This window comes from Gopherus flavomarginatus, chromosome 12, assembly GCF_025201925.1.
Source record: "Gopherus flavomarginatus isolate rGopFla2 chromosome 12, rGopFla2.mat.asm, whole genome shotgun sequence".
Classification (NCBI taxonomy): domain Eukaryota; kingdom Metazoa; phylum Chordata; order Testudines; family Testudinidae; genus Gopherus; species Gopherus flavomarginatus.
The window spans coordinates 19,555,323-19,578,587 of NC_066628.1; the positions used below are offsets into that span (position 1 = coordinate 19,555,323).

At 45.5% G+C, this 23,265-nt stretch overlaps 2 pseudogenes; both read left to right on the forward strand.

Annotated features, from left to right (window-relative positions):
• Nucleotides 1-340: 340 nt before the first annotated feature.
• LOC127032469 (olfactory receptor 14A16-like) overlaps nt 341-23,265 on the forward strand; it is a 93,106-nt pseudogene continuing 70,181 nt past the window's right edge.
• Nucleotides 11,312-12,291, forward strand: LOC127032576 (olfactory receptor 14A16-like; annotated as a pseudogene).

Consider the following 23,265-nt stretch of genomic DNA (forward strand, 5'->3'; position numbering starts at 1 on the left):
CTTTTCAGATTTTTATGTATTTATTGGCCAAACATTTTCACGTCCCCTCCCTCCACACTCACACGCCCCAAAATGTTCAGTTCTTGATTTTTCACTGAAAAATGGAAAATTTCCCTTGGGAAAAAAATTCTGACCAGTTATATGAGTTTGTATTGGATTGCATGGCAGTTTGGCCTACAGCACTGGGCAGTGAGATTGAAAGAAGTTTGTTTCCATGGATCATGGACACATTCGCTGATATTCCCTTCTATTCAGTCAGCAAGCGTGACTCCACTTGGAAAAAAAAGTCCTCATCACCCCTACCCCATCTTTGGGCAAGAAATGAGCACTTCCCCTCTTTGTGTGTTCTACCCCTCTAGCATCCCCCTCTCTCACCCTGGCTCCTGAGTATCCTGTCTACGTAGCTGGAGAACCTGTCGCTCTGACATGTTCTGCTCCCGAGGGAGACACAGTGTCTGCAATGAGAGTTCATAGGGAAGGGCGGAGACTAGACTCCAGATGGGCCCTGTCATCTCCATTCAGTCACACCCAATTACTTCAGTTGCCTGCATTGAGTATGGCAGATGCTGGAACCTACACATGCATTTACGGGATACAGCAATCCAGTAGAGAGATCCCATGTAAAGAGAGCAACCCCATCTGGGTAACAGTGACAGGTGAGTCTCCATTTTCCCTTCTGTTTAATTTGGTGTCATGTGTAAATCTTCCTTTTGCAGTCAGTGAGATAAACTCCAGTCACTTAGCTGTAAACAGGTCAGTGCAATGGGGGCAGGGGGGAGAGGTGGAAGACACAGGCATTTAGATATTCCAGAGAAAGGAGCTTTCTAAGTACCTTGGAGGAAGAATGAAGGCTACAGCTAGAATAATGGTATTGTGGATTGATGAATTAAAGCTGTGTGGGAACCAGAATTTCCATTTTGAGGGAAATTCAGTGATTCAAAATCTGCTCTTGTTCTGAATTGGAACAAACACTAAGATTTCCTCTGAAGCAATTTGTCAAAAAAAAAAGTGGATCAATCAAAATATTTTGTTTTTAATAAACTGAAACATTTTGTTTTGATTTTGACACACACATACATATACATATGTGTGTGTGTTATAAAAGAAATTTTGAAACAAAAAGTTCTTTTAAAATGGAAAATCAAAATGTTCTATTCCAAAAAATATTAGAAAAAACTTTTTCAACATTATCAAAAAGATTTTTTTCAGAAAAACTGAAATTAAATATAATCAAAATTATCATCTTGCCAGGGGAAGTTTTGGTTTCAACAAAATGGCATTTTCTAGTGGAAAAATATTCCATTGTAAAATACGGATGGATATAGTGGTTGAGTGCCTAGATGGATGGATGGATGGATTGTCTTACAAAAGAGCAATTGAAAACTTGGATCCAGATCTTCAGTTGATGTAAATCCAGGTAGCTCTATATACTTTCTTAACAGAAAATAACTAGAGCATCAAAATTTTGAATTATTATCAACAGCTGATGCAGTGAAGTGACCCCCTATTTAAATTCATTGTGGTGGTGTCAAAAGCCTCCAGTTCTCATCCAAGTGGCCAGAGGGGATATATATTCACTATTCAATCTTGATCTCGAAGGCAAAAGTAGCCTGTTTGCTGTTCCCAGCTGAGGTCCTGCTGGACACTAGACACTAGGGGTGAAATCCTGGCCCCATGGAATTAAAAATTCCCTTTGACTTAAACAGGCCAGATTTTCACCCTGGGGCATTTACCAGAGGGAAGGGTGAAAGACAGTCATTATGAATAGAGACTGGGTTTCTGGTTATTAACGTTTCTCAGGTCTTGGGGTTTCGGGCAGCCCCTCCCTCTGAAAGAAACAGATACTAACTCCCAGAATTCTGTCAGAGTAGTTGGTCCTCCATCCACCAGGGTCTAATATGTCATTCAATAAAGTCTATCAGGGTCCTCTGGTAAAGAAAGAAAAATTGGAGAAAGAACAAAAATAAAGTTTGATTCTGACCATTGCCCCCAGATGACACATACTAATATTTTACCTTCCCTGCTCCCCTCTCAGATCCCCTTCCCCAGCCAACACTGAACGTCGATCCCCCATTGGGAGTGGTGAAAGAAGGAGGTGCTGTGCTTCTCTCCTGTGTGGTCCCTGGGAGTGCTGTCCATTGGAGGTGTCATTTCTACAAGGATGGAGTTGAGATTATCTCCAGGGCAGCAGGGTCAGAGCACAGCTGTGGGGTGTGTAGCACTGTGGACACTGGTGGTCACCTTTCCAACTGGTCTATGCTCCATATCCCACAAACAACTCCAAAGTGCGCTGGGGGATATGCCTGCGAGTATGAGGAGGATGTGAGCGGGCGGTGGATTCTGTCCCCCAGGAGTGAGGTTGTCAATGTCGAGGTGACAGGTGAGATTCTCCATCACTTTGAATGCCCCTCACACATACACAAGAGTAACATACTCCCCAAACTTCCCCATCCCACAGGACAGAAGGGTCCTCATAGCAACCTGTGAGATATAGAGACCACTACAGAGACATCCATGCACAGAGAGTGAAAGAAGGACTCTAGATAGAATGATGGCAAGAGAAATATTGATTAAAGGCCAGATATTCTGTTGAGAGGAGATGTTTGTCTCTCCAGCTGTCCCAAACAAATCCTGTGGTACTTGATACTTCACCAGATGTTCTCCTCTCTACACAGTTCAAATGAGTTTTTGGCTTCGGGAACTTGTGGTGACTGTGTCTTTCTTCACCATCATCAGCATCATCTTCTTGATCTCCAACTGCTGCTGGCACAATGAAGGTAACAGGCTTGCCAGTTGGCCCGCTCATTTTGCACCTCCCATTCTCATGTCATGGGAAATTCCCCAAACAAAATATCCCATTTGCAATGAAATTTCTCCTCTTGATTCTCAGCCCAAAGTGGAAGGTCTGAGAATGTGTTCCCTGTACAGATCTCCATCTTATCTCTCATCCCAGTGGACCGTAAAGGATTCACATGTCAGATGCTGTGTACACTGGGTTCAGTATCAACACACTGAACCTCTGAGGTGGGATGTGATAGACATCTAACAGCTGCTTAGCAACATTAAAAATAGATAGGAACTTAAGGAGAATCTCACACTCAGGGTAAAGGTAAAAGGTTTCACCAAGCTGGGACCTGGGATGCTCAGTTATTGGTGAAAGTGCCAGGATATCTATAATGGCTACAGTCCCTCAAGGCCTCAGTATTAATCCTCATTAAAATGACATCACCTCCAATAAACCTTGGCCATCACCAGCATCCTCTTATTATCCCCATGTTGTTGCCACAGAGTGTGACCTATGTTGGAGTTTATCTGCCACAGGGTGTTTCCCTGGCAGGGAGAAGTGGGGTGCTGGACAATGAGATGGAATCTGGTTTATGCCAACATGTTGGGAATTCACTTCCCCACATTCCCTTCTGCTCACTTAGTGGGTGTTTCTGTGTCTGGGACAATACAGCTGCCTCTGTTCCAGACCACCTGCCTCCTCCCAGATGCTCTCTGGACTCCCTGCATCTCACAAAAGAGGCTGTTGCTCTCAGGCACTCAGCTCCTGGGCATGAGGAAATGAGCAGATACAGGTTCTTCAGTCAAAGTGTGGAGCAGACCACTGATGACATCCCCAATCCACATGAAGGTACCCAGGTGAAACAAAACAGAAGGCAATGCAAAGTCAGAAGCATGAACCTGGGAACGATGGAGAATCAAATTAGGACAAGTGATCCCAGCTGGGAGGAGCAACCCTGTCTCCATAAAATGATGAGTAAGTCCCATTTCTCTTGCTCCTTTGGGTGGCCATCCCTGGATATTTCTGCATATCCAGCAGATGAGACACCCACCCTTTTCTCACCTGAGCAAGGAGATAGCAGCCTGGTTAGTGTCACTTCCTCTGACTCAGGCAATGGATGCATGAGGCTGGGTGGGTATAGGGTTCCAGCACTAAAGAGAAGAATTTCTATTGGATTTGTGGCAGATTGTGTGAAACAACCAGTATTTTTATTCTTACAGAACCTAGAACCTGGGACTAAAATTCATAGACAGTTTCCCATTACTACTAAATGATTACACTTTTGCCTTTCTCTAAAGTCTCCTTCCATGTGAAGATCTCAAAGCACTTCACGTACATTGATTAACGAACCACCCACCTCCCACCCTTCTGCCATGGAAAGTGCTCTGAGACCTTCTCATGTCTGCAATGGGACCTTTAATCTGGTTGTAGCATCAAGATTATTGTTTTCCCAATTCAGAATGTCTCCTATTCTCTCTGAGATGTGCATTTCACATTAAGCTTTCAGAGCCTTTGTTTCTTTAACACCTTTTAAATTCAAATCAAGGTTCATCATTGGTTTCTCATCTATATCTAGATCTATCTAGATAGGGTCACCCTAGCTATATACCCTTTCTCACAGGAAAAGAGCACCGTTACTTAACATACGTCTATGCTATGAGCAAGGGAGTATGATTCCTCTGCTTTGATCACATAATCATTGAGCTAGTGCAAATATAAATAGCAGTGTGGTTGCAGTAGCATGGGTAGAGGCAACGGAGGCATAGCTTAGCAGTGCCAAGTATGTACCTCCCCCATTTTCAGGACCCCACCACAACCCCTGCAAGACAAGTCCCTAACATTGCACTGGAGCATTGGGGTCAGCCTTGACTGAGAGGGGACAGTGCTCCCTACTGAGTCCCCCTCTCTCTGCAGCACAGCTCTCCTAGTGTCTCACAGGGACATTGGGGTCAGCACTGACTGTGTGGGGAGAGTCCTCCCGGTTGAGCCTCAGCCACGGTCCCTCCAACACATTGTCCCCAAGACATATGCTGGGGCACTGTGGCTAGCACTGTCTCCAAGGGCACAGTATAATCCACATTGCTCTCTCCAGCATTTGGGTTGTTCTCTGAGGATCCTTCATTCAAGAGCTGACCCAGATCATTCTTGCTTAGTGAGATATCTCATAGGATCACTGTGAAGAAAGAGATGCTCGGTGTGAGTTCGCTGTAATTCTTTTCTTTTGTTTTGTTTTCCAGGTTCTCCAGGATACCTGCCTTGGAAGCCCAGGACTGGAATACAAATGGAATAAATGTCTCCCAAACATCTATGCTGATCTTCCCAGTCATGCTGTGACCTTGGTGGGGAGTCATTTTGCCTCTTTGTTTCTGAACTTGTCCCTGTATAGAATGGAGATGATAATATTTATGGCTCTCCAGGGAATAATAATATTTATAGTGATCCCATGAGACAAACCACTAAACAGGGTCAGGCTGGGTAAGTACTTGGGAAGGAGACCATCAAGGTACAGCTAAAGGGTCGTGAAGTTTAAATAGTGTCTGTAAAGTTCTTTCTGATCCTGGGATAAAAGTTGATTTAGCAAGCAAAAAGGATTTTCGTTCTTATGCCATCTTAACTTTTTTTTATTCTGAAAATTAGGGTTTCTCATGCACAAGCTGCTTCCTTGAGATTTATGGTAGAATCACAAAAAGCTCTAGGATGTTCTGATAATTTTATTCTAGAAAGGGTTTAGGGGTCAAACCACACACTGTATTCCAGTGGAAAATGGGCATCCAAATTCCTTAGGCAGCTTTGAAAATCTCACCTCAGCTTTCCATCTTGCTCACAGACCCTCCCAGTTCTGTCTGTCTCACTTGCAGGATGGTCAGAAAGGAAACATCCATTTATTCCAAAGGGGCAGATATGGGACTAGTCACCCATGTGAGAATTCAGCTCCTAGTCCCTGCAGTGTTTGCTTTCATTCCGCATTCTCCCTTGGCACAGAGAGACAGAATAAAATTCAAATTCCTTAGCTGGCAGAAGTTTTAAGTATCAATTTTCAGAACTTCAAAGAAATAAGTAAAATTTACATTACAATAAGCCCTAAATCAGGGACTTTCAAAAATGGGCTGAAAGGAATAAGGGCTTGCTTAGGTGGGAAGTTATTCTGGAACAGCTATTCCTGATTAACTCCCTGTGTGGATGCTCTTATTCCAGAATAAGAGTGTTTTATTTCGAATTAGCTTAATCCATTTAGATCCAAAGTCTTCTGACTACCACTGGAAGTCAAGTGTGGTGCCTAAGGCCCGTAGGTCTCTGAAACTCCCAGACTAAACCTTCACCTTCCATCTTCTGCCTGACAAGAGCATCTAACTTCCCACAGATGTATCCTGTTATAGTGACCTCTTCCTGGCTAAACTTGGCCCTTTAAAATTGCCTGTGCATGACTGGTTGCATGACAGGGAGCTCTGATTTGGACACGGTGCTGGTGACAATCCCAGTGTCAACCATACCTCTTCTGAACGTAGTTACATGACTCCTGAAATCAGAGCAAAGATTGTACTTTGCTGCCCAGCACCTTGCTCAGAAGTTTGGAAATGTTGACCTTCAGAACCCACTCTCATTGAGTTCAATGAGCTTGGAAGTAGGATCCAAAAGGGCAAGCCACAGCTGCATGAGCTAATGGAGTAGTTCACTCATTGCTAGTGATAGAAGGCTTGTGTCATCTGTGTGGACCAGTCACTACAGAAGGTCATGATTCACTTAGCCAGGGTGTTACAGGAAGATAGTTCCTCAGCTGGAGACTGGCAGAGCTCAACTGGAGTCAGTGGAATTACTGCAACTTACACCCTCTGGGGATCTACCTTATTGACTTAGATGTATCTGTACCAATTTACACCAGCTGGGGATCTGTCCCACTGACTTCTGTGGAGCTACACTGATTTACACCAGCTGGGAACCTGCCTGCATTGACTTCAGTATAGCTCCATCAATTTATACTAGCTGGGAACCTGCCCCCTTGACTCTAGTGGAGCTATACTGCTATATCTCAATTGGGGATCTGGCCCACTGGCTCCAGCTATGCCAATTTATATCAGCTGGGGATCTGGCCCTGAGTAATTTTGCTTAGCTGATAAGCAAATGTCCGTTTGTTTTCTATACAGATGAATTACACTGAAGGAACGAATGAAGCAAAACAGACTGAGATTTGGACTTCATTTTCCAGGGGTTTTCTGACCTCTGAGAGCTGCGGGTTTTATTCTTTATAGTGTTTTTTAGTGACATATGTACTCACATTGATGGGAAACACTACCATGGTGGCTGATCAGGAAATGGGCACCCCAGTGTTCTTTTTTCTTATGGAGCTTTTTCTTCCTAGAAGTCTGCTACACTTCCATCACCCTGCCCAAGATGTTGGTGGATCTCCTCTTGGAGGAGAAAATCATCTCCTCCCCCAGCTGTGCTGCTCAGATATATTTCTTCCTCTTGTTTCCAGACAAGGCATGTTTCCTGCTGGCTGTCATGACCTATGACCATCACACTATAGGCTTTTACAGATCCAGACCAACACAGCTACCCCTCTGATACTATGACCAACACATCCCCATATGTGTCTCTCTGCACTATTTGGTCCTCATGAGCAGGAGGACTTGTGTTGTGTTCTTGGCTGGCTCATGGATCAGTGGGAACATGGTTTCTCTGGGCCAGACAGCTTTTATATTCAGTCTGTCATTCTGAGTGTCTAATAAAATTAGCCCTTTCTTCTGTGAGAGGCCAGCCATGTTTGAGCTGGCGGGCTCAGACGCCTCCTTTAATGAGGTTCAGATTATCGTAGTTGGCACCTTAGTGCTAATGATGCACTTTGCTTTGATACTCATATCTGCATCTTCTCCACCATCTTGATGATGCCTTTAAAACTAAGGGCTGAGTGAAAGCCAACAGGTGTGGAGAAGCCTGGTATTAAATGAGGATATTGATGTAATAAGAGAGAAACTGGATGGAATGATGAGAATCAATAGGACACTGTAATACCAGGGTACAAAATATATATGAATGATGGAATAGGTTGTGCTGGTGAAAGGGAGTGGCACTATATGTGAAAGAATGCATAGAGTCAAATTGGAGACTGAAAAGTGTTTGGTTTTAAATAACCTTCTCTAGTAATAATGCCACTTTATGGTAAATATTTTCTAGTTTGTGGAAAAGATTTCTGATATTGAAAACTTTTCCCCATAAACCTGAAAAAATATACAAACATGTTATCCATCTTCAGGTTTTCATAAAACTAAAACCAAAAACATGAACAACTCAATCCTGCAAAAGAAAAAAAATAGAAAGTTGAGTCCAAAATGAATATTTTCAATACTAAAATTATTTTCAATGGCAAGCAATTTTTCTTCAAAAAGCTCTTTTGACAGGAAGATATTTTGAGCATCTCCACTCATTATGAATTATTCTCCAAGTAGTAACGATTAACCCCATTGAACAGATGACAAACTGAGGAATGGAGAGGTGAAGTGACTGAAAAAAGCCAGAGGAATAGTTGAGATCAGCTCTCAGGGCAGCTTGAACTTTAGCTTTGTAATAATGACTAATTAATTAATTATTTGATAGTTGAACCTGATAGAAGAGGCCCATTATATGAAGTAAGACACAGTCTCCACCCCAAGGAGCTTACAGTAGAAAAGACAGGCAAAGAGTGGGAGGCAAAAGGGAATGACTTTCTCCTATGTAACACAGCAGGTCAGAAGCAGGGCTAGGAATTGATACCAGACGTCTGAAGTACAGACCTGTATACCCCTAGTGTTTGCCTCACTACCTTCCTCTAGACCTTGCTGCCTCATTGTAATTGTGATTATTTTAGTTTCTGGAAACTCTTCAGGCAAGTAGAGGGCAAGAGAAATGAACTGTTGTCGCTGGGCTGTTGAGGGCGCCCGGTAGTGAGTCACACAAGCCCTCAGAAAATGGACATGGATAAATCACCTTCCTGCATTAACCGCATTTTTGACACACAACTCATCAGCAGACAGCACAGGTCTCAGTGTATTTCCAGCAGCTCATCTTCAGTGTGAGGGAGGGAACAACCTCTCATAGTACAGTGATAGGGACATTAGATAGAGAGATTGTTTGATACAGGTGTGTGTCGGGGCTAGAGAGAGAGGGGTAGCCAATTGCAGTCTGTAGCTGGAGGAGAAAAGACATCTCGATCTGGGAGGATTCCACACAGACAGGCACCACACGTTTGCTGTTGCAATGAAATATATTTGGGAGTTACAAAGTGTCACTTTCAGGATGAAATCGTAAGTGACAGATATTTTTTTCAGAGTTTCACTCTTAGCTCAATTTGGGCATGGGAAACTGAGACAGACCAAAGCATTTCCCTTAGGAAAGAGAGGGCAGAATATCTGTGCCACAGTTTCCTCCTGTGGAGAATGGGTGGATTAATCAAATTGACGCACATATTTTTTTTTAGAATGGATTGAGGAGTTTACATTAAAATTGTCCAAAAATTGTGACAAAAACTGTCAGCTCATTGTTACTTTTCTCTCTGTATACATTAGCTTGTTGTTATTGCTGTCTATCTATTTGTACTTCTCTCTCTCTGTTAGTTTGTTTTTCTCTATTTACCTCTTAATTTGTCTTAGTTCTGTGTTTCTCTCTCACTCTCAGTATCTATGTTTTTCTTACTTGTGTCTTGCTGTTAGTTTGTTACGTCTCCCTCCCTCACCCAGTTTGTATCTAGTTCTCATGCTCTTTCTCTATCTCTGTGTTTATGGTTACTTCTGTCTATTAGATTATTGCAAGGGCAATTGAGTCTAGTGGGTTAGAGTGGTGTGGACTATGAACCAGGACTCCTGAGTTCTAGCTCTAGCTCTGGGAAAGGAGTGGGGTCTAGTGGGTAAGAGTAGCAGGGACTGAGAGCCAGGCCTCCGGAGTTTATGTGTGGCTCTGAGAGGAAATTCAGTCCAGGGTAGACAGGACGGTGCTAGGGGTTTGAGAGCCCTAGGCGCACGGCAATTTCGCCATCCCGCGCGCTGGTGCAGTGGCTCTGGTGGAGCTGCCGCTGTCCTGCCTGCAGACGGTCCGCTGCTCCCGCGGCTCCGGTGGAGCTGCCGCAGTCGTGCCTGTGGGAGGTTCACCGGAGCTGCACGAGCAGCCTAGAGTCCGCAAGCACCACTGTGGCAGCTCCACCGGAGCTGCCTGCCGTCCCCTCCGGCAAAATGCTACCCACCAATAATTCTGGCACCCTAGGAGATTGCCTAGCCCACCTAAATGCAAGCACCGGCCCTGTGGGTGGAGAGGAGAGGAGCCAGAACTGGGGGTTCTATTTCTGTCTCTAATAAGGAGTGTGGGACAGGCACCTCTCATAACTTGAAGCTGAGTGGTTAGGGCACTAGGCTGGCCCATGACAGATTCAAGTTCAATTCCTCCCTCTGACTGATAATGAGAAGAAGTTTGAATTCCCACTTTACAGGAGAGTGCCTGAGCTGTTTGGCTATGAGTTGGTCTGAAATGAGACTGTCTCTGTCTCTCCTGTTGGAGCTGTTACACTTTGTATCAATAATTAGATAGTCATTGGAGCTGGAACTTGGATTTGTCTCTTCCAGACACCAGGTGAGTGCCCCAACTACCATGCAGGAGAATCACTCTAATGCACGTTTGCTGGCCCAATGACTCTCCATTGTCACTCGTAGCAGTCATTCCTAATGGTAGTGGAGAGTCACTGAGACAGAAGCTGAGATGCAGTCTGATGTAATAGTTAGAGGAGGGGACAGGGAGTCGAGACACCTCATTTGTGTTCCCAGCTCTGGGAGGGAGTTGAGTCCAATGAGTAGAGCCAGCACTCCTAGCTTGTATTTAGTGGGTTAGAGCAGTGGGCAAATTGGGAGTCAGGACTCCTGGGTTCTCTTCCAAGCTCTAGAAGGGAGGTTAGTTGAGTGAATAGAGAAACAGGAGGGGAACCGGAATGTCTGCCTCTTGAAATGAGAATGAAACCCCCACTAGAACAGGGGACTGCATGTCAGGGGTACAGTCTGTAGTCTTGACTTGATTTCACTGTGTAATTGTGGCAGTGTTCGGTCACCTCCATGCAGGATGCTGCTTCCATTTAGAGCAGTATATAGTGGGAGTAATTCCATGGCATGCAGTGAAATTACCCCACATTTGCAACAGTGCCCCGAAAGAAGAATCTGGCCAACTAGACCCTCAATTCCCCTCTGTAAACTGAGGATGGTAACATTTATACACCATTATCAAGAGTTTGCCCACCTCTGAGTGACAGAGGTATAAAAATACCTCAAAAGCAATTGTTCCTATTTCTCCTCTCTATCACCCTGGTGTAAATCAGGAGTAACTCCACTGGAGTCCATTGAGCTGATTCTACTTTCTCTCACGCCAGTATAAATTAAGAGTAACTCCATTGGAGTCAGTGGAGCTGTTTTCCCCATCCTCATTCCCATATTACACCAATCTTCACAAGCTAAGGGTCTGACTCAAGAAAATTAAGGTGGATTTCACAAAAGGAGAGTTAAGTTAATGATCTAATCCTGGCCCTTGCTCTTGTCCCTCCCTGCGCAGACATCCTGAGACATGTCCTGAGAAAGAATATGTCCAACCGAACCACCGTGACCAAGTTCCTTCTCCTGGGATTCTCTGAAGTTTGGGAGCTGCAGATTTTGCACTTTGTGGTGTTTCTAGTGATTTACCTGACAGCCCTGATGGGGAATCTTCTTATCTTCATGGCCATAGCCTTCAATCACCACCTTCTCACCCCCATGTACTTCTTCCTGATGAATCTGTCCATTGTAGACCTCGGCTCCATCTCTGTCATTGTCCCCAAATCCATGGCCAACTCCCTCATGGACACCAGGTCCATTTCCTATGCTGGATGTGTTGCCTAAGTCTTTTTCTTCGTCTTCTTGGTGGGAGCAGATTTTGCCCTTCTCACCGTTATGGCATACGACCGATATGTTGCCATCTGCCGACCACTGCACTATGAGAGAATGATGAATATCAGAGCTTGTGTTCAAATGGCAGCCTGTGCCTGGATCAGTGGGATTCTCTACTCTGTGCTACATACCGGGAGCACATTTGCATGGACCTTCTGTGGAGGCAACATGGTGGATCAGTTCTTCTGTGAAATTCCCCAGCTGCTGAAGCTTGCCTGCTCCAACTCATATCTTAGTGAAGTTGGGGTTTTTGTCATTAGTGCGTGTTTAGTCTTAGGCTGCTTTGTTTTTATCATTTTGTCATATGTTGAGATCTTCAAATCAGTGCTCAGGATCCCCTCTGAGCAGGGCTGACATAAAGCCCTATCTACCTGCCTTCCTCACCTCACTGTGGTCTCCTTGTTTGTTTGCACTGGGGCCTCTGCCTACCTGAAACTCACCTCCAGCTCCCCATCTGCTCTGGATCTTGTGGTTGCAATTCTCTATTCCGTATTTCCTCAAATCATGAATCCAATTATCTACAGCATGAGGAACAAGGAGATCAAAGTTGCCCTGAGGAGACTGACTGGGTGTAGGTAATTCACAATTAATTAATTTTCTGTCTTTATCTAATTAAAGTTTGCTTCCCTATTATTCGTTCATTAATGTCAGTGATTTCCATGACCACACAGCTTGCACACAAACAGGTCTGATTCTGATCTCAGTTGCACCAATGCAAATCTAGATTAACTCTGCTGATGTCACTGCCACTGGTGTGATTTTCACCAGTAGAAAATCTGGTCCAACTGGGGAGTTAAATGCGTGTAAATTGTGTGCACAAGAGGAATCAGACTTTTACTCTGTGCTAAAACAATATCAGTTACTCTGCTTGGCACTTGAATCCATTTCATGGCCAGTGAAAACAATGATGGGAGTTGTCTTGTTTGTGTGTATAAATCAGGAGTAGCTTCGTTGGAACCAGAGGAATCAGACTGATGTATGACTGGGGTAGGTGAGAGAAGACATTTTGGGTAGATCTTCAGCACATCAGTGTAGTTTCATTGACTCTGGTGGCACTAAAGCAATTTGCAGCATCTGTGGATCTGACCTACTGCCTCCAATGGAGCTGTATATCCATTGCCACCAGCTGGGGACTGGGCCTATTGCCTTATAAACCACCATTTGTGGCCTATCCACTAGAGGGGGACAAAGAGCCAGTCTTTGTCAGCCTGGCTTACATTCACATTTGGGTGTGTGAGATATGGAGAGACTGGCTAGAAATTACAGGGAGGTTTCTAACCACCAGTGGGGCAAGGCTTTGCACTAGCCTCCCAATAGGAGTCATGGGGGGTCCAATGACGGAATTAGTTTTAAGAGACAGCTGGACACATGTCTGTGTGGGATTGTATGATGGGGCTGCTTGTGATGGTGGGGGGGCAGGGCTGAGGAGCCCTGGGGCTCACTTGCAGCATATGTCTTATGTTCCTAAATGTTTATGCTTCACGGTTTCATCTGGCCACTGGCAGGGGTCAGGAAGATATTACTCCCCGTGATCCAGTGTATTCTGGGAGGTGTTTTTTTTTTTAATCTCTGAAGCATCAGGCAGCCCTGGCTGGAGTTGGGACATTGGGTGGATGTGCCAGGGCTATGAGATGGCACTGAGCCATTCTCTCTCTCTCTCTCTCTCCCTCTCTCTCTCTCGGATGTTTGGTTCTTGCCCACATGCTCAGGGTCTAATGATCACCATGTGGGGGTCAGGAAGGAATTCCCCCCCAGTCAGATTGGCAGGGAACTTGCAGTGGGGGGGGGGATTTGCTTTCCCCTGCAGCATGTGGTGTGGGTCACTTTCAAGGGTTTTCTGAGTGTATCTCAATCATTTCCCTGTCATTGCAGGGGCCTTAGGCACTAGTGTCCCTCCATCTCTCCTGTTCTCTGCCAGTGGCACAGAACTGTCTAGTCTCCTGAGGGCTGTGACACTTCAGTCTAATTTCAGTGGTTGGGTTTGGTCTGTGGGTGCCAGATGGTGTTGGCATAGAGCAGGTCAGACTGGATGATCTGGTCGTCCCTTCTGGCCTTGAACTCTATGACTCTGTGACTTTATGGATGTGCAGGGATGAGGAAGAGAAGAAGGGGCCACACAGAGAATAAACTCCAGTAGAGACCATGGCATTGCATTGGTATATCTGTCTGTGACTCCCTCTCCTCCTGGCTGAGGGAGGTGACTCCAGCTCAGATGGAGCCCTTGACCCGTGTAGCTGTGCAGTGTTGTTGTATAAACCTCACCCATGGGCAGTGTGTGTTATGAGGCCCCTCTGTGCCCCACCTAGAGGATAGGAGGCTGTTCCAGTGGCTGTCAGGCAGCCTGGCTGTTCAGTTCAAGCTGTAGAAGCTCGTACTTTGGGCCCTAGATGTCTCTGGTTGACTCCCCCAGGTGCCAGCCTAGCTTAGATGGTGACTCTCGCATACGCAGAAGTGGCCTGACAACTTCAGACGATCTTATTCCTGCACTAATCAGAGGCTGATATTGTCTACCAAGCAACTGCAGAACAGCAGTGGGAGTAAGACCTAAAAGGGTAGGGTCTCCTTAGTGAGAGGAGAGGGAGTTTTATTCACGGATCATCTCAGACATGCCCATTCCTAGTCCCTCTGCACCCTGGAGACCAAAGATACATGGCATGGGCGGGGGGATGTGTTGCTCTCAGCTCCGGTTGGTAGAGATGGACAAAGTATTTTGTCAATGGGAAATGCTTGTCATGACAGATGCTGCTATGTCTTTAGCTGAGTTAAACAATCTTCCAAAGACTTAGAAAAAATTTTCCTAGCTCTTCCCTCAACTAGGTTGGCCACTGACACATTCCCAGAATAGCGGATCTGACAGGTTGGATCACAGGGAACTGCCACCTACTGGACTACTCATGACTCTGTCTTCCCTGCCAGCTTGGGACTTCAATGCCTTTCCTGGTTTGAGCCAGACACACTTGACTGCTAAAAACACCTACCCAGGTCTGAACCACATCCGCCAAAAGCTGCAGGCTTAACTGAAAACAGCTTAAGAAGTGCTTCTTTCTCCAACACTCAAATACCCAATTCTGAATGGGGTCCAAACCCCAAATAAATCAATTTTACCCTGTATAAAGTTTATAAAGGATAAAATCGAAAATTCTTCACCCTTTATAACGCTGATAGAGAGATATGCACAGCTGTTTGCCCCTTCCCTCAGATATAAATACATTCTCTAGGTTAATTAATAAGTCAAAAGTGATTGTATTAAAAACAAAAAGTAGGATTTAAGTGGTTCCAAGAAATAACAGACAGAACAAAGTGAATTACCAAGCAAAATAAACAAAACACACAAGTCTAAGCCTAATACAGTAAGAAAGTGATTCCAGATGAAATCTCACCCTCAGAGATGTTCCAGTAAGCTTCTTTTACAGATTAGCCTCCTTCTAGTCTGGGTTCAGCAATTACTCACACCCCTGTGGTTACTATCTATTGTTCGAGTTTCTTTCAGGTATCCTATGGGTGTGAAGACGCTATATCTTGAGCCAGCTGAAGACAGAATGGAGGGTTTCCAGGGGCTAAATAGAATTTCTCTTGTGGGTGGAAACCACTTCTCCTCTCCTATGCAGGGTCCAGCAGCAAGATGAAGTTTTGGAGTCACATGGGCAAGTCACATGTCCATGCATGACTCAGAACTTTACCGGAAGATGCCACATTCCCAGGAAAGCTCAGGTGTGGATTGGTGTCTCTCAGAGTTCATTGTTTGCTTAAGTGTTTCTTGATTGGGCACTTACTGAGAATAGTCTTTTCTCAAGAAGCTGACCAACTGCTTCACTGAGGCTACTTAAAATCAGACAAGTACATAACCAATATTCATAAGTTCAAATACAAAATGATACAAGCATGTAAATAAGAAGAATATATCCAGCAGATAATAACCTTTGCAGAGATATGTTACATGGCACATTTAACATAAAACATATTCCAGTCCTGTCATATTTACACTTATAAGCATATTTCTATAAAGCATTATGGGGTTTATTATTTCTGGAAAGCAACATCACACCTGACATTCTGGTACTTCTGGAAAAACTGTGGCCCTGCCCCTACCTCATGGCCCTTCCTGCCAGTGTGATCTTGCATGCGTCCCTCATCCGTGATACTGGACAAAACCATGTCTGGTTTTCTTTCAGTAGCAGACAGGGGACAAACCACACAAAAAAGGTTTTATCCATCTTAATACCAAATGAATAGCCAGCTATACACCCTGCCCACCACTCCCAAACAGCTTCTGTGCAGCTTCCTAGACATCTCCTCTACCAGGAATAAGTTCTAACAAACTGGACCCCCGGCATTCTGCCCCAGAGGCACCGGTGGTGGGTATATTGTCCAACAGTGAACATTGTGGCTCCCTTCTGGAGTAAGGCCTAATGGAGTTAAAGGAGTCCTGGGGAACTTGACACCTTAGGCCTCTTAGAAAATTACAGCTCTGTTCTTAGACCAATCTCCTGTCTTCTCCATAGACATGATGCCTTCAGGTTAGATGTCTGTAGCAGTAAGCTTACCCTGCTCCTGCTCTGAAGGGTTTATAACAGCCCTGGGGGAAGGTTGTGGCTGGGAGATACTAAGCTGGGCGGACTGGGAAGTGGCTGCCCCAATCAGGCCACAACTGAAAAAATGCTGTGAGCCAGGAGCCCAGGCAGTCTCCCTCTGTGTATAGAGGGAGAAGGGCCTGGCTGCAGGGGACTAGATACAAAGTACCTGAGTAAAGCAGGGCTGGGGAAAGGCAGAGGAGCTGAGGAGCTCCAGCCTGGAAAGACCCAGGCTGCAGCCTAGCATTGGGCTAAAAGGTACTGGAGGTTGCAGTGGGCAGCCCAGAAGAATACCAAGGCAGCAGGTCCAAATCCAACCTTGCCAGTGATGAGTGGCTGATACTGAAGCCTGCCCCAGGGTGTGGGGGCTAGACAACGACTGACAGTAGCCATATATTGAGGCAAGGTGGGAATAGTGGGTGGGGGTTCCTGGGGAGGGGAGACCCTAAGACTGAGGGGTTACTGCCAGGGGCAGCATCCCAGATAAAAGGGCAACAGGTCCAGGGAGGGACTCGGGAGCCACAGGGCAGGCAGATCACCAGCCTGCAGAGGGTGATCCAGAGCTGGAACTGAGCTAATTCCCAGGAGTCACCAGCAGGAGGCACCGCAAGGGTGAGTCCACACATCTACATGTCAGCTACACTGCCTGGAGAAGTGCACTTGCCTTATAGGTACAAAAAGGATTTAGTTCTCCAGGGCTCTCAATTAATGACAAAACTAACAAGAGACTTCCAATCCCTCCCAGCCCGGCATTTCTGTGATTCTAGGATCTCTGGTGGATATCGAAGATCATGAGTCAATGGTCCCATAGCTGCATCCCAGGGTTTCATTGCCCAGTATAGACACCTGCACTTCATCACCTAAGGCCTGGATTTCAAAGGTTTTTAGGTGCATTGTAGGTTTTTCTAAAGGATATAGGTGTCCAGAACTTATTGATTTCAATGAGAGTTAGATGCCTAATTGCTTTTGAAAAACCCACTAGATGCCTAAATACCCCCTGGGGCCTGGATCCATAAAGAGAACCAGGCGTGGTGACCCACAGTGCAGCAACACCTAACTTTTAGGCACCTAGAAAATCACTGGGACAACAATAGGGTCACACAGCCCGAGTCAGGCCCCCGGGCTCCCTATACAACAGATAGAGAGAGACAGGCACTTAAGAATGAGAGTCACAAAATCCAGCATGCTAGGAGAGGAGGAGCCTGAGCTAGCTGATGGGAGATGCTGAGGAGAAGAGTGTGTGCTAGCTTACAGAGAGATGCCTAAGTCCAGTAAGGGAGGCCCCTGTGTCTGCTAGTGAACCACAAACCAGTGGAAGATAGGTGTGTGCTCCGTCTAGGGCCTGATCTGGTAGTACCCGATACTTGATGACATCAAATGGATACTCCCCTCCAATCAAACATACCTCGCCCTCCAAACTCTCACCCACCAAAAACATCTGGAACAAAGAAACAAATCAACCAACCAACAAAATACAGCATATCTTCGCTATTACCAACCCCTGGGGATCCAAGCCATTTGTTTGTTAAAGCCACTGGTCCATTATAGCAAAAGAGCCCTGCTGCTGGGGGCAGCAGCTGACACCTTGAGCCCCCTGGCCATGGAGGAGGCTGACAGCTCTTCGGTCAGTAGTGGGGGCAGAGAGCTCCTCTGGCCTCGGGGCTGCAGCAGGGGCAGAATTTTTACTCCCCACCCTGAAGAAAGGAGAAGAGCCAGAGACCCCATGTGTGACTTTGATATGGTAACTGTTTTTATGTGGAAAGTGCTCTGATACCATGGTGATGGGTGGCCGCACAACATCCTCAGACTGATCGACTGATCAATAGATGGAGGGGTATGTATGGAGATGGATGGATAGTGAGACATGATAAATTCATGGAGGATAGATCCGTCAATGGCTATTAACCATGAGGGTCAGGGATGCAACCCTGTGCTCTGGGTGTCCCTAAGCCTCTGGATGCCAGATACTGGAATTGGACAACATAGGATGGGTCACTCAAAAATTGTCCTGTTCTGTTCATTCTGTCTGAAGCATCTGACCTTGGCCACTGTGTGAACACAGGATATTTATATAGTTGTAAATTTACAGTAACTCCATTGACCTGAGTGCAGTTTTTCTAGATATTTAAACCAGTGTAAATACCTCAGTGTGCATAAATGGATTGCACATTATGTTCTCATGGAGACAATAATGTCAACAGATGATTATGTTTATAAAGAAACACAGAATGAGATGATGGTCATGGGAGAAAGATGGCCATTTTTTTTTTTTGGAGAATAGCCTTGACCCAATCATTTTCCATAGGGCAGCTTTGATATCCTTGTTCCTCATGCTATAAATGATCCGATTCATCATGGGAGGCACCATGGAATACAAAACAGCCACAATGAGATTCAGACCTGTGACTGAACTGGAGGTGGGTTTAATATAGGTAAAACTAGCAGTGCAAACAAACACGGAGACCACAATGAGGTCAAGGATGCAGGTGGAGACGGCTTTATGCCGGCCCTGCTCAAAGGGAATTCTCAGCACTGTTTTGAGAATCAGAACATAAGACACAATTTTATATATATTAAAAAAAGCAGTTTAAGGCAAAGTACACATTAAAGGCAATAGCCCCAATTTCTCTGAGATGTGAGTATAGGAGGCAAGTTTGAGGAGCTGGAGGGTTTCACAGAAGAGCTGCTCCATCTCATTGTCTGCCCAGAAGATTATTGCAAACCTGTTCCCAGTGTGCAGTGCAGAATGGAGAACACCACTGATCCAGATACTGGCTGCAATTTGGACACAAGCTCTCCTGTTCATCACTGACTTGTAGTGCAGTGGTTGGCAGATGGCAATGTACCAGTCGTACGCCATGATGATTATTAAGGGAGGTTCAGCTGTAGCGAAGAAAAGGAAGAAAAAGACTTGGATGATGCATCCGTAATATGAAATGACCTTGGTGCTCATGAGGGAATTGGCCATGGACTTCAGATCGACAATGGAGATGCAGCCAAGGTCTAGGATGGACAGATTCATCAGGAAGAAATACATGGGCGTGTGAAGATGGTGGTCGAGGGCTAGGGTTTTGATGATGAGAAGGTTCCCAGTCAGGGCTACCAGGTAAATCACTAGAAACACCATGAAATGCAAAATCTGCAGCTTCCGAATGTCAGAGAATCCCAAGAGAAGGAACTCGGTCACAGTGATTTGGTTGGACTTTTTCTTCCTCAGTACATCATGTGATGGCTGTGAAGAGAAGGACAAGGGCAATGGCCAGGGTTCGGCTGCAGTCAGTATAGGCCTCACTGGAGCCCTAGGCATAACTAACAGTATGAACCAATGGTTGCAAATAAAAAGAGATGAAATAGAATGTATGGCTTTGAAATTATCGTATTATTGGACAATATTTGCATTCCCCAGGCTTTCTTAAAGCTCAGTTTCCAATTATGCATGGTCAGAAATTTTCTACTTAAATTGTTAATGGGTTGATCTAGGCAGAAAAAAATTAGTTTTGCTGCAAAAAATGTTTGTTTCTCACTTGCCAAAACATGAAAAATGGGAGATATTGGGGAGTCTATGAAAACCCAAATTTTTTTTTTGATTAAAAAAAAGCGCTGATAGGCTCTAGATGGTTGATTGACTTGATAGCAAAAGTCTTAAGGAGTTCCAAACATAATTCAAATTTATGTTCTTAAATTGCTCTGTATATTAATGCTCTAACATATTTAATTGAAATGGTAAACTTACTGTGCTGGTTTTTGTGGAATTTTTCCCAGCTTGCCATGCATTTGAGCCTCCAGTGTTAGGAATCATCGATCACATCTATCTATCTATCTATCTATGCACCCACTACCAGGATTGTTTGGTTATCCCTCTCTCTCATGCCCCCATTATGGTATTATCCAGGAGCCGCTGTCGTGTCCCTTCGCTGAATGTCCTGAGTCGCTGGGTCTCTGCAGTTCCTAGCACACAGGGATCTATTCTGCAGATGAGCGCTTCCTGCTTCCCTCCTTAGGCAGGCTTGGCTGAGAGCTGATGGAATAAATGGGATGAGGGACTGAATGCCCCTCCCCCACCAGCTCTAGAGAAGGCCAGGCACAGGAAGGAGGAGAGCTGTGTGGGAAGAAAGTGGTGACCAAAGCTGGCCAATGGAGAGAAGCAGGAGAGAATGTCTTGTGTTTGGAAGCGGGACAGAAGGAAGCAGGGATGGGGGGTTATTCTCTGAGGCTGGGGCCATATCAGGGGAGTGGGGCTGAGCAGAGGAGTGGACTGGTGGGCAGAGGGGTTCAGTCAGGATCTCTGAGGAAGCTGAGTCAGGAACTTTGGGTGGAGAATTGGTTCTGGCCATGGGAGGTGGAATCTCAAAGAACAGGGACTGAGAGTGTCCATGAACTGGAGGGTTGTAAGAGGGGAGGGAGGGGATTAAGGGCTGAGGGGGTTGTTTGGGTGTCTGGGCTGTGTGAGGTAGAGGAAAGAGACACTCAGAGACTAGAGTAAGAACATTCAGCGGGTGGAGGATGTGGCAGAATTTGGAGTCAAAGGGCGTGAATCTTCTCTCCCTGAAAGCAGACATACTCCAGCATAACACCATGGACTTACCCTGAGATGAGTGACAGTGGAATCAGCCCCATTGGCTCAAGTGGGGTTACTCCTGATTTACACTAGGGTGAGTGAGAGGGAAATTAGTTGACTGCAGTGGAGTATTTCTAACTTTTCTTACAGTTGGTGCATTTTGGTGCTGATTTATTGCTCACAACTAGAGATCAAACTGGGGATCAGATCCTCACACCAGGGTCGCCAAAGCTCAAAGGCCACCCCAGCAGAGTGCAGTCCACTCACTGGGCCTCAGGGGGAAATAAAATGACAGTGTTATTAGCCACAGTTTTTAGTTCTCAGTTAGGCACGTCAGCCTTTGAAGTGCTTGGAGTCGTGCTGAACGGATTGCACTGTGCATGTGCATGGCGAGAGGAGGAGCTGGATGAAAGCTGTTTCTGACTTGCAGCCCCATAGCTGCTGAAAGAAGAATGTTCTGGCCAACGAACCTAGGCCCTGTGACTTAAAATCTAACCCTGGGCAGAAATCTGTGACTAAAACCAGGAGACATCTGCCTCTGTTGAAGGGTTTCTAATCTTGGGGAAAACTCACTTTAGCACAGCCAAATATTGAGAAGATGCCAACACTATTTTTTAAATGAAAATACAAAACCCCTGCATATGCTCACTGGGAGGGGGGGTGATGGGGGGCAGAAGAGTTGGTGAGAAAGGAAGAGAGGAGTTTTAAGGGCAGTGAGAGGAGGGGTGATTATTGGGAGAAGGATAAATGAGGAGGGTAGATAGAAGATGAGTTGGGAGTCAGGAGACGGTTTGGGTATCAGGAGATGGGGAGCATAACATGAGGGTGAGTGACAGCAGCCTTGGGGAAAATGGGGACAGGATCACCTGGCATCCCCACATTCCCCTCCCATGTCTGTCGCAATATCTGTGGATTCCCAGATATGGGGGTCCAACAATCCCTGCTCCCCTCACATAATCTTGGGAACATGTGTGCCAGGTCTAGAGAATTGCCTCACCTTGGAGTGTGAAGCTAAGAGGCACACGTGGAGCGTGCACCAACAACACTGTGAAGACCCCGCTGGCACTGGGGTGCTGGTACAAGTGGAGCAGTTCACACCTCTCAAAGCGATTGTTTCAGGCTGCACCATCTCCTGGAGGGGTTCTCACTCAGCTCAGAATAGCTCATTAAGATAAATAGGCCAATTCATTGTCAGATAGATGTGTCCAGCTTTGTGCTGCACTTATGGAGAGGTTCTGGAGGCGGATGTGAGATGCGCCCAGACAGGCACATAATACAGCTCCTGTCCAGAAAAACATGGTGGTTCTGAAAAGATCCTTTTGTTTCTTTCGTCATCCATATGTACTGCTATCTAAAGCCGCCACAAGGACCACTTACTCCTACCAACAGTTTTCTTTCCCTTCAAACAGCTAGGAAATTAAATAGCCAAAAACTTCATTTAAATAGAGTTAAGGTCCCCTAGTGACAGCTCGTGCCCTTCCAGAAGGTCTAGTTCAGCAAAACGCAAACTTCTGAAAACCTGGACATACAGAATTAAGGTAAGGTAAGGAAAATGCCCACATAACCTTAACTCTGCCCCCTTTGGAAAATGCCCCACAATGCCTCTAACACCCACACTCCCGCTCTGCCTCGTCACTGTGACGGACAGGCGCTACCTGTGCTTGTCCTATGCTTGAACCCTAGGCCTGCTCCCCCCACAGAATACCACATTGGTACAATTTAACTATGTACCCTTTTACAGCCCCTTCACACTTGCACACAGGAGACCACCTAATCTCTACTTCCCCGTATACCTTATTAAACTCACAGCCTGCTCTCATATCCCCCCTCACCACTGACAAGATGACCCCAGGGCCCTGCTACTGACATGACCTACACAATTCTGTTTTGAAATGATGCAGATGGGACGCTCAAGGGACACGTGCACCTATTCCCTTTGGTCACATATGGGGTGCGGGGGTGAGACCAAATCTCCCCATATTACAAACACAGCTCTATGGTGCTCCACAACTAATCCCCAAAGCTTCTCATATCACAATCATACCACTCTTCTCCCTCCACCTTTCAAGTCAGTTACAGCTAACACAATGAATGCAACTGGAGTTTAATGCAAAGAATTCTAAGGGGCTATTATCAGCTCCTGGAGACAGAGTAAAGGTTTTATGAGCTTGTATTTTAACTCTCTATTTCTTGGCTTTCCAAAATTTAAATTTTGATGTACAACACAATATTCTGGAAGGGTCTGAATTATCCCTGGGCAACCTTAGCTCCTGTATTAACAAAGAGTTGTTGTTTTTTGGCCATTTATAGCTAGACTGATCAATCAATTCTTGTCTGATTTACAATCGTGTAAACCTAGAATAACTCCACTGACTTCAGTTAATTTAGTCTTGATTATTACCACTGTAAACACAGCATTTTGTA